At 46.4% G+C, this 12890-nt stretch overlaps 1 protein-coding gene across 1 annotated transcript in view; it reads left to right on the top strand.

The window, feature by feature from the left end:
• FURIN (furin, paired basic amino acid cleaving enzyme) overlaps positions 1 to 12890 on the top strand; it is a 375254-nt gene that overhangs the window by 80360 nt on the left and 282004 nt on the right. The window lies entirely within an intron of this gene.

Consider the following 12890-nt stretch of genomic DNA (forward strand, 5'->3'; position numbering starts at 1 on the left):
TTGCAGGCATACCGATGCCCATTCTGAGGTTTGTTTTTACACTTGCAGTGCTTAGATCAAATTAGTTTTTTTCTTCTTCTTCTATATAGCGCAGCACTAAAGAAGGATTTTTATAACCAGTAATGAGCCACTGTAAGGAAGGGGGTGTCATACGGTGGGAAGACCAGATCTATCCCTTTCTTTTCGGAACGAGCACTCTTTGAGGAGCTCCTAAGCAGGGGTTAGGGGTAACAAATGGTAAAATATTTGCATGTACTTGGTAGCCTTGCCATTTGCAATCCAAAATCGTTCTTTTTTCCAGAAGGTTTGCATAATCTCATGTATAGCCTCCAGCAAAATTTGCTTAAGCAGACTGGCGCACAGGGGTGGCCATATTTTGTTGACAAAGTGAGATGTTTCTAAAATCGTCATTACCTTATGTAAGAAAAATCTGTTGACTGAAATGGTTGAGACCAGCCATGGATGTAAAAGAACGAAGTCCTAGAAAGATGAATCCCTAACTAAACGTCTACCAATTTATAGCTAAAAACGCACTTCTCTCCAGTGCGTTAACTGTAAAGTCTTCTTGTATTAAGAATGAAGTCTTATAACTGTGTGCACTGCTAAAGCATCGAAGTAAACCATACTACTGCACGGCTATACAAGACCGGTAGGAACATGTATGTGGTCATAAATCTGTGACCACCAGTCCCTTGCCAAGGTTACTTACTGCAAAACCAGTGACCACGCTTAGGCTTGCACTACTGTGACTTGCCTGTCTTTCTAGGTTATTTAGTATTGACTATTTTATGCCCCCTCTCCACACACTACCCCCCTTTTCTCAACTGTGGCAGTGGAGACCACTCCATGTATGAACAGACTTCTAGCAGAAATTGTTTTTATGGCCATTGTACTGAGGCTGGAGCACATTTTGGTTTATCGGTTTCTAAGGAGGTAGTAACACGCAGTTCCAAATTCATGTATTTAAGTGATTAACGTTGTAACTAAAGCACTGTAAATGGCCATTGTTATTAAAGCTCCAAGCACGTGACTCTGGAGGTTTTCAACTGCATGTGTCATTACTGTTTGGGTGCACGTCAGCCCACTTGTATCCTCTTATGCAGTGCTAACTTCCAGCAGTTCTGTTATTGGAGACTATGGACTTTTTTGCTTGAAACATCACAAGTACGAGCACTGTAGAGATCTAAGTGGATGTCATGCAGTTACTTTGATTCTGGGAGCCATGCTTTAATACCACCTTCGTATGCCCACCTTAAGTGCAGTTTGTAAAGGGAAGTGTCCAGACTACAGCACAAAAGCTCATACCCCACAAAATTATCCGCGTGTAGGGCATAAATACACCTTATTACGAGACTGTAGAATCGATAAAACCCTGCGAAAGGATTTAACCCCTTGTGATATTAACTTGCTTTCTGTATAGCACTTTATACTACACTACTGCCATTAACAAGTGTTGTTAAGAAAAGCAATTTCAATCAGCCTGTTTAATAGAATTCCATTTATTGACGACAAAAGAGAGGAAGGCAGAGCTGGCCTTGCCAAGAGCTCTGGCCCTGCAGATATTTGCAAATGTCAGGTGAAATTAACTCGGTTTGTCAGCTTGCTATCCCGGATGCCGAGGCAGTCTTTGCCAGGATCTTGCTTTATGCACCACACACTTGCTACACTTTTTAAGTGGCCATTTTTCTCCTAGCTTTCTGTAGGCTCTGTATATTGAACAAAGTGCCCATGAGTCCGCAACTGCCCAATAGGAGGCCGAGTCTTTTCATCTTTCACCAATCACCCCCTGTCCTCCAGTGCTGCCTCCAGATTGTTGTTCTGTAATTGCATACATATAAAAATGTTTCTACCTAACCTGGCGTTGTGCTTTTAGTAACTCTATCGACGAGCTAAGTGATATTTCTTCCACCCCTAATAATAACCTTCGACTTCTTCCTCACCAATTCGTACTATCCCGCCCTACTTTGTACTTTAGATTCTCAAGCAGTTCTGAGGTCTCTTAACCGTCTTTCTGATATGCCTCCTCTTCCTTGCCACGTGAATGGTCAGATGGTTCCTGTTCTCATTGTATTTTGTTTTCCAGAGTTTGTAGTGAAAGGGGTGATTGGAATCTAGATCTAAAATGGAGGAGTCCCGGGAATTGCTATGAATTAATTGCTGTACGCGTGCATCTGCTGTGATATGCAAGTCATACTTTTTTAAATCCCAGGAAGTCAAACTGTACCTTCCCATTTTCTGGGAATCTATACATTCAATGCCATTAAATAAGGTAACATCCACACCTGTTGATTATACTACTTAGAAATGGCAGTGTGCATTAAATGCTGTATATTAAAGTCATTGCTGTAGAATACACCAGAGTCTGCCCTACATTTATTGAAATAAAAAAAGCAATTGTTTTCATTAGTTTTCTTTTTATTTATTTTTATTGATTGAGGTTTCTAAATAAACATACATTTGACATCATTACATCTGCAGTGTTTTATTTTCTACCTTATTTCTGGTGTACATATAATAAAAACCTTATTGTTTATGGTTATTTAAAACCTTTGCAATAAAAAATAGCAGGTGCAGAAAAACCTAGGTTCATGCAAATATAACCAAATAAAATATTAAAATGACGTTTTTAGGTGAATAAACACATTAAAATTACCATTTCAGTTGACCACCTATGGGGATGCGCACATTTTTACCTGTGAAAACTGCACAGTGGAAATTTTTTTTTTTAACGTGTTAAGCAGCGATCACAATCTTACATTGTTAATAAAAAAAAGTTAATTACAAGAGGTTTGCGTGCTTGCAAATTAATTTGGAAATACACTGATTAGGTAAAATGTGTGTACGGTAGAACGGCCTGTGAGTTTTAGCACATTGTTAGTATGCAAATGTTACTAGATTTGCTAGTTTATAAAATAAGTAGCGGAATATTCTTTGGTTACAGCAGCAGCTGGGTCCGTAAAATAGAAAGGGCAACTATATGAGGAAAATAGTGCTGCAATTAAAGCACAAAAGCATGGTCAAGTGCAGTAAAGCAGCAACCTTGTTTAGCATTGTGATCGATTGTAAATAAAACAGCAGGTTCCAGTTTTTTTTTTACAGATATTCTGCTATAAAAATGTTTAGCTAAGTATTTACCTCAGCCAGAGTTTACAAAGGACTACATTACACCCCTAGCCGACTGAATGTTAACTGCAGTGGTGACAAACCGGAGCAACAAGATATTCAAATATGTGTTTTGGGGATTTAAAGAGGCTATAATGGCCTACCAGCAAGTATGAACATCCCGTTTGTTCCATTCGTGTCGTAAGCGGGCCCTGCAGTCGTTTAGCAGGGCTGGACAGAGACCTATTACATGTTAAAATGTTTCCTGTTTATGTGGTCCTAGATTACAACATTAACCTAGTAATATTCGCAACCATATCCCAAACCAAGGCATATCCTTAGTCAATAGGTGAATTCTCTTTCTTTACTCACATTAGATCTACAATTTATAGAGTCAACGGAGGTTAGATTAATGGCTGTAGTCCATAGCCGTTCGCCGCCTCCTTCCCTTCCCCGCAAGTAGAAAATGCAATACAGTGTGTGGGTGATCAGGTGCCCAATAGACCCCTCACCCATATATCTGCAGTATAATGTCCAGTGGTAGCCCAGTCCAGTCGTAGCCCAGTCCATAGTAGGCCAGTGCAGTGTCTGATTCCGTACATGCCCAGACCATTTTCACCCCCAAGAGTGTGCAGCAGTCAGTTTCTATTGGTTAGCCTGCAATATTGACTCCCACTTCTACAGCCTGCTCCCTTATTTATTGTCTGGTACATTCTCTCCTCACAAAGATGTGGTTCACAGTAGGACAGAGAGCCCATTTCATTTGGGCCCATTTGATCATGATTTCTGGTAACTTATCATCTTGTCTCATGTTCTCATTTGTGTCTCCTCTCCAGTTGTCCATTCCATTGTATTGTATATCCATCCGAGGGGGATGTTATAGAGCTCATTCAGTGGCCAGCTATTCAACTCTTAGCTAGAATACTACCCAATCTGAAACTTTGTATCTATCCCTATAGGGAGTATACCCACCGATTATTGAGTGAAGTAGTGTGGCTCACTGGTTAGAGGCGGCAGACCCGAGAGCAGAGGACGGCCCGGGACCAGGGTTCGATTCCCAGCGCGGCAGGTTTCTGGACCAGGGTCAGCGGACTCGATAATTCTCTCGCCTCGGTGCCCACTCTGATCAGCGATCACACTCGGCAACTCTGGGCATTAGCTTGCCTCATCTTCACTAACGGCCCCACCAGACCGCCGGGGATGCCTGGTCTCACCCTGGAGATACCCATTAGGGACCATCTCTCAGGGAAGCCAGGAAGGGTTTCGCAGCGGTCGAAGCGCCTTGGGACCCTACGGGTAAGTAGTGCGCTATATAAATGCCTATACATACATATACATTTTACTGTAGACTTTTGAATGTCTGTCTGCAGGATTAGGCAAAATGTGACAATCTCCTCCAAAAAAGCATGTATAACTAAACTGTTCGATGTAGGAATTCTTCGTCCTCTGCCTGGCACCTTCCGCATCGTGCCAATCTGCCTTGATGAATTCTATTCAGTTTAACAGGAGTCTCTTGTGTAGAGATAGTTTTACTGTATTAGTTTGAAATGTGCATTGTGAAACACAACTTCACCCCCTCCCCGACACACCGTCAACCACTCTTTTTCCGGAAGATTAACTTCTAAATAAGCCTGCCATTTGTCCCAAACTTGCCCGCCTGCAGTGCTCTGTATAGGTTAGAAATTAAGCATGTACACCTGGGGAGGGCCATTAACATGGTCTGTGTCTGTGAAGGGGCTTTCGGCAAAAAGGACCATATGCTTCAAGCCGTGTGAGACAGTCATGCATATTGCAGGAACATGCCACTGCCAATCAATCAAGTGGTACTTCTAAAGCGCGGCTAATCAGCTGAGAGGGTATCCAGGTGCTGTGCTGTGGGTATCATTCGAAGAGCTAGGTCTTGAGTCCCTTCCTGAAGTGAGCCAACAAGGGTGAGGTACGGAGTTGGAGGGAAAGAGTGTTCTAAGACTTGGCAGCGAGGTGGGAGAAGGAACGACCTCTGGTGCAGCAGTGATGGATGCGAGGTATCAGGGTGAGGTGAGCAGAGGTTCCTGGTAGAACGGTGTAAATTCAGGCGGCGGTTCATGTAGGCAGATCCTAGGTTATGGAGGGCTTTGTGTGCGTGGTCAGCAGCTTGAATTGGCATCTTTTCTGAATGGAAAGCCGGTGGAGGTCTTTCAGTTGCTGGGTGATGTGGGTCCTCCTGGGCGGGTTGAGGATCAGTCTGGCTGCTGCCTTCTAGATCGTCGGGAGTCTTTTGATGAGTTCAGTGATGGTGCCTGCATAGAGTGCGTTGATGTAGTCCAACTGGCTGGTGACTAGGACCTGCGTCGCCATTTTCCAGGTACTGATGGGGAGCCACTTGAAGACTTTGAGCATGCGGGGAGTGTGGAACTAGGCTGAGTGGACGGTGTTGACTTAATGTTTCATGGAGAGTTCACTCTCTACGATAATGCCGAGATTGCGGCGTCTTCTTTTGGAGTGGGGCTGGGTCTGAGTTTTGATGGCCACCAGTAGTCATTCCTGAAGGAGGTGTATCTGCCGAAGACCAGAACTTCAGTTTTGTGTTTTAAGTTTCAGGTAGTTCTTCTTCATACAGTTGTAGAAGAAGGTCTTCGTCGAGGTGGGGTCCGCTGAGAGCGAGAGGACGACCTGGACATCGGCGTAAAATGTTGTAGGCTCTGACAATGTCTGTGAGTGGTGTCCTGTAGGTGTTGAAGAGGGTTTGACCTAGGGAAGAGCCTTTAGGGACTACTAAGATCGTGTGCTTGGGTTGTGAGGTGAAGAGTGTGAGACAGATTCTCCGGGTGCGCCCAGTAAGAGGATGCGTGTCGTCTGTGATTACAATCTGGCACAGTCGATCGATGTGTGGGGTGGGATGCAGTGTCGAAGACTGCAGAGAGGTCAAGTAGGATCAGGGCAGCTGATTCTCCTCAGAGTACGGTGCGGATGTCATCCATTGTGGCGATCGGTGCTGTGCTCTGAAATCTGATTGGGAAGGGTCCAGCAGGTTGTTTCTCTCCAGGTGTCGGTGAGTTGGAGGTTAACCGCCTTCTTTATGACTTTGGTGGGAAACTGGAGCAGTGAGATGGGACGGCTCGCTGTGGTTTGCAGAGGCTTTCTTGAGAAGGGGTCTCACCTCAGCGTGTTTCCATGCATCAGGAATGGTGGCTGTGGTGATAGAGGCATTGAGCTTGGTGGTGAGCAGGTGGCTGACCTCGTCTCTGCAGAGGTAAAAGTTGGTGGGGGCATGGGTTGGTGCGTGCTCTAGAGTGGATGCATTTCATTAAAGTAATTGTGTTTGGTCTGCTGAGTTGTTCTCAGGCAGGGAGCGGGTGGTTGACAGTAGTGGACAATGGGGTGCTGAGGTAGTCAGTGGGTTGGGGATCGAAGTTTCTGTGCATGGTTGCTATTTTGTTGTGGAAGTGGTCGGCGAGGGTGTCGCAGATTCCTTGTGATGAGGGGGATCGAGTTTTCGGTGGCTGACTGGCAGGTGTACTCTCTGATGAAGGTGAAGAGTTCCCTGGTGTGGTTGGCGCTGGCCTTGAGCCGGTGTCTCAGGGCCACTTTTTTTGCGGCTTTGACCTGGTGGTGGTGGTTGTTAAGGGCCGTCTTGAACATGGCTTGGTGGGTGCTCCTGCTGGTGACGCCATCTTCTTTCCAGTTGTTTGCATCTGACTTTGATGTGCTGAGTTCTGGGGTGTACCTGCTGGCTCTTTTCGAGGATCTGTGCATTTTGGCTGATTTGCTGGCAGCGACTCGATCGGCAGCGCTGGTGACTAGCGCTGGTGATCCAGGCATTGAAGCTCTCTCCTGCCTAGTTCAGGTTGGTGGTGATGTTGGGCTGCGGGCATTGGCCCAACACTGCTGAACGACCGTGGAACAGCTGCAGGAGGGGGTGCTGTGGCAGTTGGGGGTGGCTGGGGGAGGTCCTGCGAGGGTGAAGTTTACGATGGAGTGGTCTGCCTGAGTTCAGTGGTGTGGCTGTATCTGTTCTGTTGCTGGACGTGAAGATGGGGTCCAGCGTGTCTCCTGCTTTGTGTATGGGGTCCGACCAGCTGCTTGAGGCCGATGTTGTCCAGTCTTGTCAGGAGGTTGATGGAATTGATGTCCGTAGGGGTCGTCCAGGTGGTAGTTGAGGTCTCCCAGTAAGATGTGTTCTGATTCAATGGCTAGCAGGGTGATTAATTCTGCTATGTCTTTGCTGAGGCCGGTTCGTGGTCCTGGCAGTTTGTAAGCAATGGTGCCTTTGATGGTGGTTTTGTCATTGGTGCGGGACAGGAAATTCCTGTGTTCCATGATCGGCGTGAATTCGTCATCAGTGGTAGTGCAAGTGATTTGATTCTTTGTGTGCGATGCAACCTCCAGGTCTGTTGGTGTGGTCAGTGTTGCATCTTTTAGCCATGGGGGGTGTTGCAGTGGCGATGTCCGGGGCCGAGGCGGGGGTGTGCCAGGTCTCTGTAATGAAGGTCCCGTCCGATCGAGGGTGGAGATGGTGTCCCACACTTCAGTGGTGTTTGCAGAGCGATCTGGCGTTAATCAGGAGGCAGTAGAGTTGTTGTTACAGGGAGGTCTCAGCCGCTGGGGCTAGCGTGGCCCTGGTTGCTGCGATGAGTCTGTCCTGGGGTGTAGGTGAACTGACAGCAGATGCAGGTGAAAGGGTACTCTGTGGAGCGAGGAGATGCGAGGCAGCAGTTTTGTTTTTTTTTGCGTCCAGAGTCCAGCCTGCGGCGGTGCATCTGTGGGAGTGCGCATGGCCAGGGCCGGGGCCAGGGATCCTGGGGGTGGTCACCATCCATGCGCTTGGGTGCAGACGGGCTTGCCTTTGGCGCGCCAGAGGCACACCCCTTGTGCGCGGCCAAACAGTGGCCTCCATAAGCAGTGCTGGAAGGGGCTGACCAGGAGCTAGGCCAGAGCAGGGCAAAAACTGCAGGAGCACTGGGGGATGATGATGGGTTGGGGGACTGGGAGGGGGAGTACAGTGCGGCGCATGAAGAGACAATGGCACAACCAGTAAGCCTGATACCACTATACTGTGAATTCTGTGCAACCAATTAAAACTCAATAGCACAACAATTAGCAGAGTAACAAAAAGGCAAAATATTGACACAAGGTAGACCAACTGCTATGGCCGCAAGATCGAACCTGTGAAGTCTTTGGTGGGAGGTGAGTCACTAGACAACTGCACTAAGCAGTTGGCGGCTGGGAGTGGCACAGAGACTAGAAGGTCCACTGCCGCGGCTGCCAAACATATCTCGCGCTCCTACAAAGGTTACAAACCTGCTCTAAGGATATACATCTGCTACAGTTGAACAACCACCCATTTGAAAGTGTCTACTGCTGTAGTGTTTGCTATCTTCCCAAAGACATTTCCAGTACAAACAGTGGGTGGTGGAAGATTGTCTTTACCACCCTTTCCCATATGAAACAGACATACCTCATTATAAAAGGTAATTGTCTATGGGCTCCCTGCCTCTCAGTAGTCGTTCTGGTGTAACTTCACCTTTCATTAGTCTAGTTGTGGCATCACTAGTAACCTGTAAGAAGAATAACTTGGCTTCTCTGCTGTAGTAAGGTATTAGAGTTGAGTTAGGAGCTGCTGCCAGAGGCATCAAACGCTCAAGGCACGCCCTGAGCGGAATTGCTAGTTCTGTTGAACAGTAAGAAGTATTTTTTTTCTGCTTTTTTGCTTTTACCTAATTCCCTGACTATTAACTGTCTTTAACTGACCAGGAAACCTTTATATCCGGTGTGCATTTTTTTTTGTTTCCGTTGATTACACAAAAGCAGGAATCTCTTAATTATGAAGCGTAGCAGGTTTTGAAAGTCTCTTGCATCAAAATACTTAATGTGTGGTTTGCAACAAATTATAAGCTGCACTGTGGGGTGTCATTTGCACAGTACATACTGCGCATTTAACCGGATTTTCATTCCCTGGAACTCTTTTCTATAAAGGAACGAGAAACAAACCATTTAAGCGGTTTGAGGAAAATGTGACTATGTATTGCAAATAATAAAATGCATTCACTTGTATATGTCAGGGATATCACAAGTCCCCTCCTAGTTCAGTGACCTTATAAAGGAACTCGGCTTTCAGTCTTGTTCGTTTATGTGGGCTTTGAGGTCCTCTGTCAATTGCAATATTCTTATAATGTACAGTGGATGGGACTTTATCCCATATATCTTTATAGTCATGTCATCAGTTATTGGTGTTAGAAGCCCTCTATATTTACATTTCATCTCTTCTGCTGAATCAAAATTACAATTTTTCTTAACCTAAATCCCTTATTTATTTCCTAAAGGGTTATTGAATTAAATTGGATGTTCCCACCATGGTTCAACTTTTCACTCATTAATTGATAACGATTTCTCTGATGACCAATTCTTCACCTCCTCCATTGTCTTGTGAATAAAGATTAATTTTATACACTAAGTCATCAATGTTACCATCATAAGAATCCTCCGATGGTACTAGGATGAACAGAGCTGTTTCCCTTCACCACAATCCCAAATGCAGTAGTGGGTCTGTATGTTAAGGCTAAAAGACCTGAAAGGGCCTGCATGCACGGATGTATAACCTACTGTGCGCATGCCTTGTGATTTACATGTGCTCATTTAGTTATGGGCGATTGGTTGCTACTGCCTGCCTCAAGACCTGTTTATAACATTAACAAATCATAGATGGCGTTAAGGATGTTACCAACTCATGCTGGGGTATAGAGTAATCTGGTTGACCTCCTAATTGGCATCAACTCTCCTTTTTAGGTCTCGGCTATAACGTGCTGAAAGCGCGTTCTCGCCAGAAAACTATTGTCGGCGTCTCAGCAGTCTGAGACGCCGAAGTGAGACCAGACCTGGCCGCGCGCAGCGTTTTCCCATAGGATAACGTGCGCGCGGCCAGGTCTTGTCTCCACTGCATTCCAGGGCTGACCGGATCGCGTCGCGCGCCTCTCTGGAATGCAGAGGGAGTCTGCAGAGGCGCGCAGCGCTGATAAACAGGCAAGAGGCGCGTGTCGGAATCCGACTCTGGCAGGCTGCACGCGCTTTGCGGAATGGCATTTACTTCCGCTGTTCATGTTTCCTGAATAGTTGCTTGTTTTTAGGTGACGCTGCTCACGTTCACTTAGCACCGAGATACCCCCCCCACGAAAAGCAGCACACACCGGCTCGCTTGCAGAAACATCTCTACCTCCCGCACAAAGACCCGGGGCTCACACAATAACAGACACCTTTTCCAATACATCACAGCATGCGTTTATGGCGGTCTTCTGGTCCCTGAATGTTTACCACGCTGCCAATCACCGACCCAAGCTGTGCACACAACACCAGGTAACAAAAGTAGGGACGGGAAGGCGGCTTGCCCGGCCACTGACCCGTGGTGGCAGGGACCCTGGCCGGCTGACTGAGAGGCAGGGAGCAGCGGCTATAATGTTCCGGAGACGCAATTTTATTTATTAAGGAGCACAACAATAATTTACGTCTGCTGGTGCCCGAGCACCACCGTTCCCGGGGTTGCCATAGCAACCCCTTAACACTTGGCAGAGCCTGGAAATGAAGTGTCGGGGGAGGGGAGAGCAGCACGCACAGGCAGGAGAAACAGAGCAGACCAGCGCCTGCCAGGAGGAGACCGAGGGTCACTGAGGAGGCGTTTAAGGAAGAGTGGAAGATATCACAATGGGTGCAGAAGTTGTAATGTGCAATGCTGGGAAAAGAGATAGTGGGTAGTTAAGGAGCGGTGCCAGACAGAGCTGGTACCGTGCTAGTTTGGTTCAGTTCCAGTTAATAAACCTAAGATGCTCAAACGAGCAGCACGTGCTGTTAACATGTTTTTCATTGCCTATCTCGGACTTCATTCTGAAAAGACTTTTTTTACTTTTTCCTTCTACTACAAATGTGTTTTAGTGTAATTCAAATTGTACACGGTAACAACGCCGGTGTAAGGGATAGATGGCAAAAAATCTTTAATAATCTGGATAAAACGTGAACAATAATAACTGAAGCGGAGAAATGAAAATAAACATTATTTTCCTGACCACAATCACCATGGAAGTAGTGTCCTGCACTTGACACGCAGAGCAGGATTATTGGCTGACCTATACCAGCCCGGAGGGAGGCTTGTTTTTCTTGCCTCTGTGTGGCTCTGTGTGTGTGGCTCTGTGTGTAATGTGGAAAGTTGACTAAAAACTCCCTTTTCTTCCTGGTGTCCCATCATGCACCCTATCCACCTTAACACCGACCAGGCAAGCCGATTTTATTATTTTTTTTTTTTTTTACTTTAAGCACGAATCCTGTTATACCCCCCTCTTGCCTGTTTTTCTTTTCATCGTACTAACACATACAAAGAATGATAGCCAGCCATCATGTAACTTACGGGTTTCCGTCCCGTTCGATATTTTCCCTTAAAGCAAGGACGGAGTCAGTTAGATGGTTGCCTCGCCAAACCCCCCCTCCCTAACTCTATCACAGAACGAGCATCTCTCGCTCATCAATGATCTCCCAGCTTGCGGGGGCAGCCACGGGTTGGGTCGACAATCAAGAGAAATCCTGATCAAGCACTCGAGACAGCCACGAAGAAGAATAGTTAACCACGGCCCATTCTCATTCTTCCCAGCTGCACACACATACCATTGTGAAACATCACCGCCCTTGTGTAGAAGTAAGGAGCACACAATGCCTCGCTCTCTTTACCCTTCCGACAGAAATGACCCTGTAACAATGCCTCGATTCTCTGTCCCCAGACACTAGTAACTCTGTAACTTGTCACCACAATCACCCCGATGCCATGTGTTTGTCTATGTCTAACAAATGTGATTCAAGTTATTCTTTAAACGAAAACAAGCCCGCTATGTCTTCTGTATGATTGCATCATGGATAATTTAATCATGCCCAGGGAACTCCTTCTTTTGATTGTACAAGTAATGTATATAAGTGCTGTCATGTTTCAAGTAAAGCAGACTACTCCTGAACCCGCTTGGTGAAGGAGCTCTCCCTTAACTCGAGTTCTGGAATAAAGCCCTTTAAACTCGAAGACCACGGACTCTGCTCCTCATTTTATGTATTACCTTTCTTTGATAACTATAGAAATTCCGGCAGTGTAAGTAAGTTTTTATTTACCACATTGTGGCTCTGTGTGTGTGGCTCTGTGTGTGTGGCTGTGTGAGGGTGGCTCTGTCTGTGTGAGGGTGGCTCTGTCTGTGTGAGGGTGGCTCTGTCTGTGTGAGGGTGGCTGTCTGTGTGAGGGTGGCTCGGTCTGTGTGAGGGTGGCTCGGTCTGTGTGAGGGTGGCTCGGTCTGTGTGAGGGTGGCTCGGTCTGTGTGAGGGTGGCTCTGTCTGTGTGAGGGTGGCTCTGTCTGTGTGTGTGGTGTGTGTGTGTGTGGCTCTATGTGAATGACTGTGGGTGGCTCTGTCTGTCTGTGTGAGGGTGGCTCTATGTGAATGACTGTGGGTGGCTCTCTGTCTGTGTGTGTGGGTGGCTCTGTCTGTGTGTGTGGGTGGCTGTGTGTGTGGGTGGCTCTGTGTGTGTGTGTGTGTGTGGGTGGCTCTGTGTGTGTGTGTGGGTGGCTCTGTGTGTGTGGGTGCAAATGCAATAGGTCTCGCATTTGCGAGAGATTAAGCTATTGGCATTGTAAATGACAATGCCATTTATTTATGTTTTAAAAACAAAAACATAAATAAAAAATGTCATGAGCAATGCCAATAGCTCTAACTTTAACAATGCCGAGACCATTGCATTGTAAATGCTTGTTTTTAATGCAGACAATCCTTGACAAGGGAGGCAATCTGTTTGT

Source organism: Lissotriton vulgaris, unplaced genomic scaffold (assembly GCF_964263255.1).
Source record: "Lissotriton vulgaris unplaced genomic scaffold, aLisVul1.2 SCAFFOLD_802, whole genome shotgun sequence".
NCBI lineage: Eukaryota > Metazoa > Chordata > Amphibia > Caudata > Salamandridae > Lissotriton > Lissotriton vulgaris.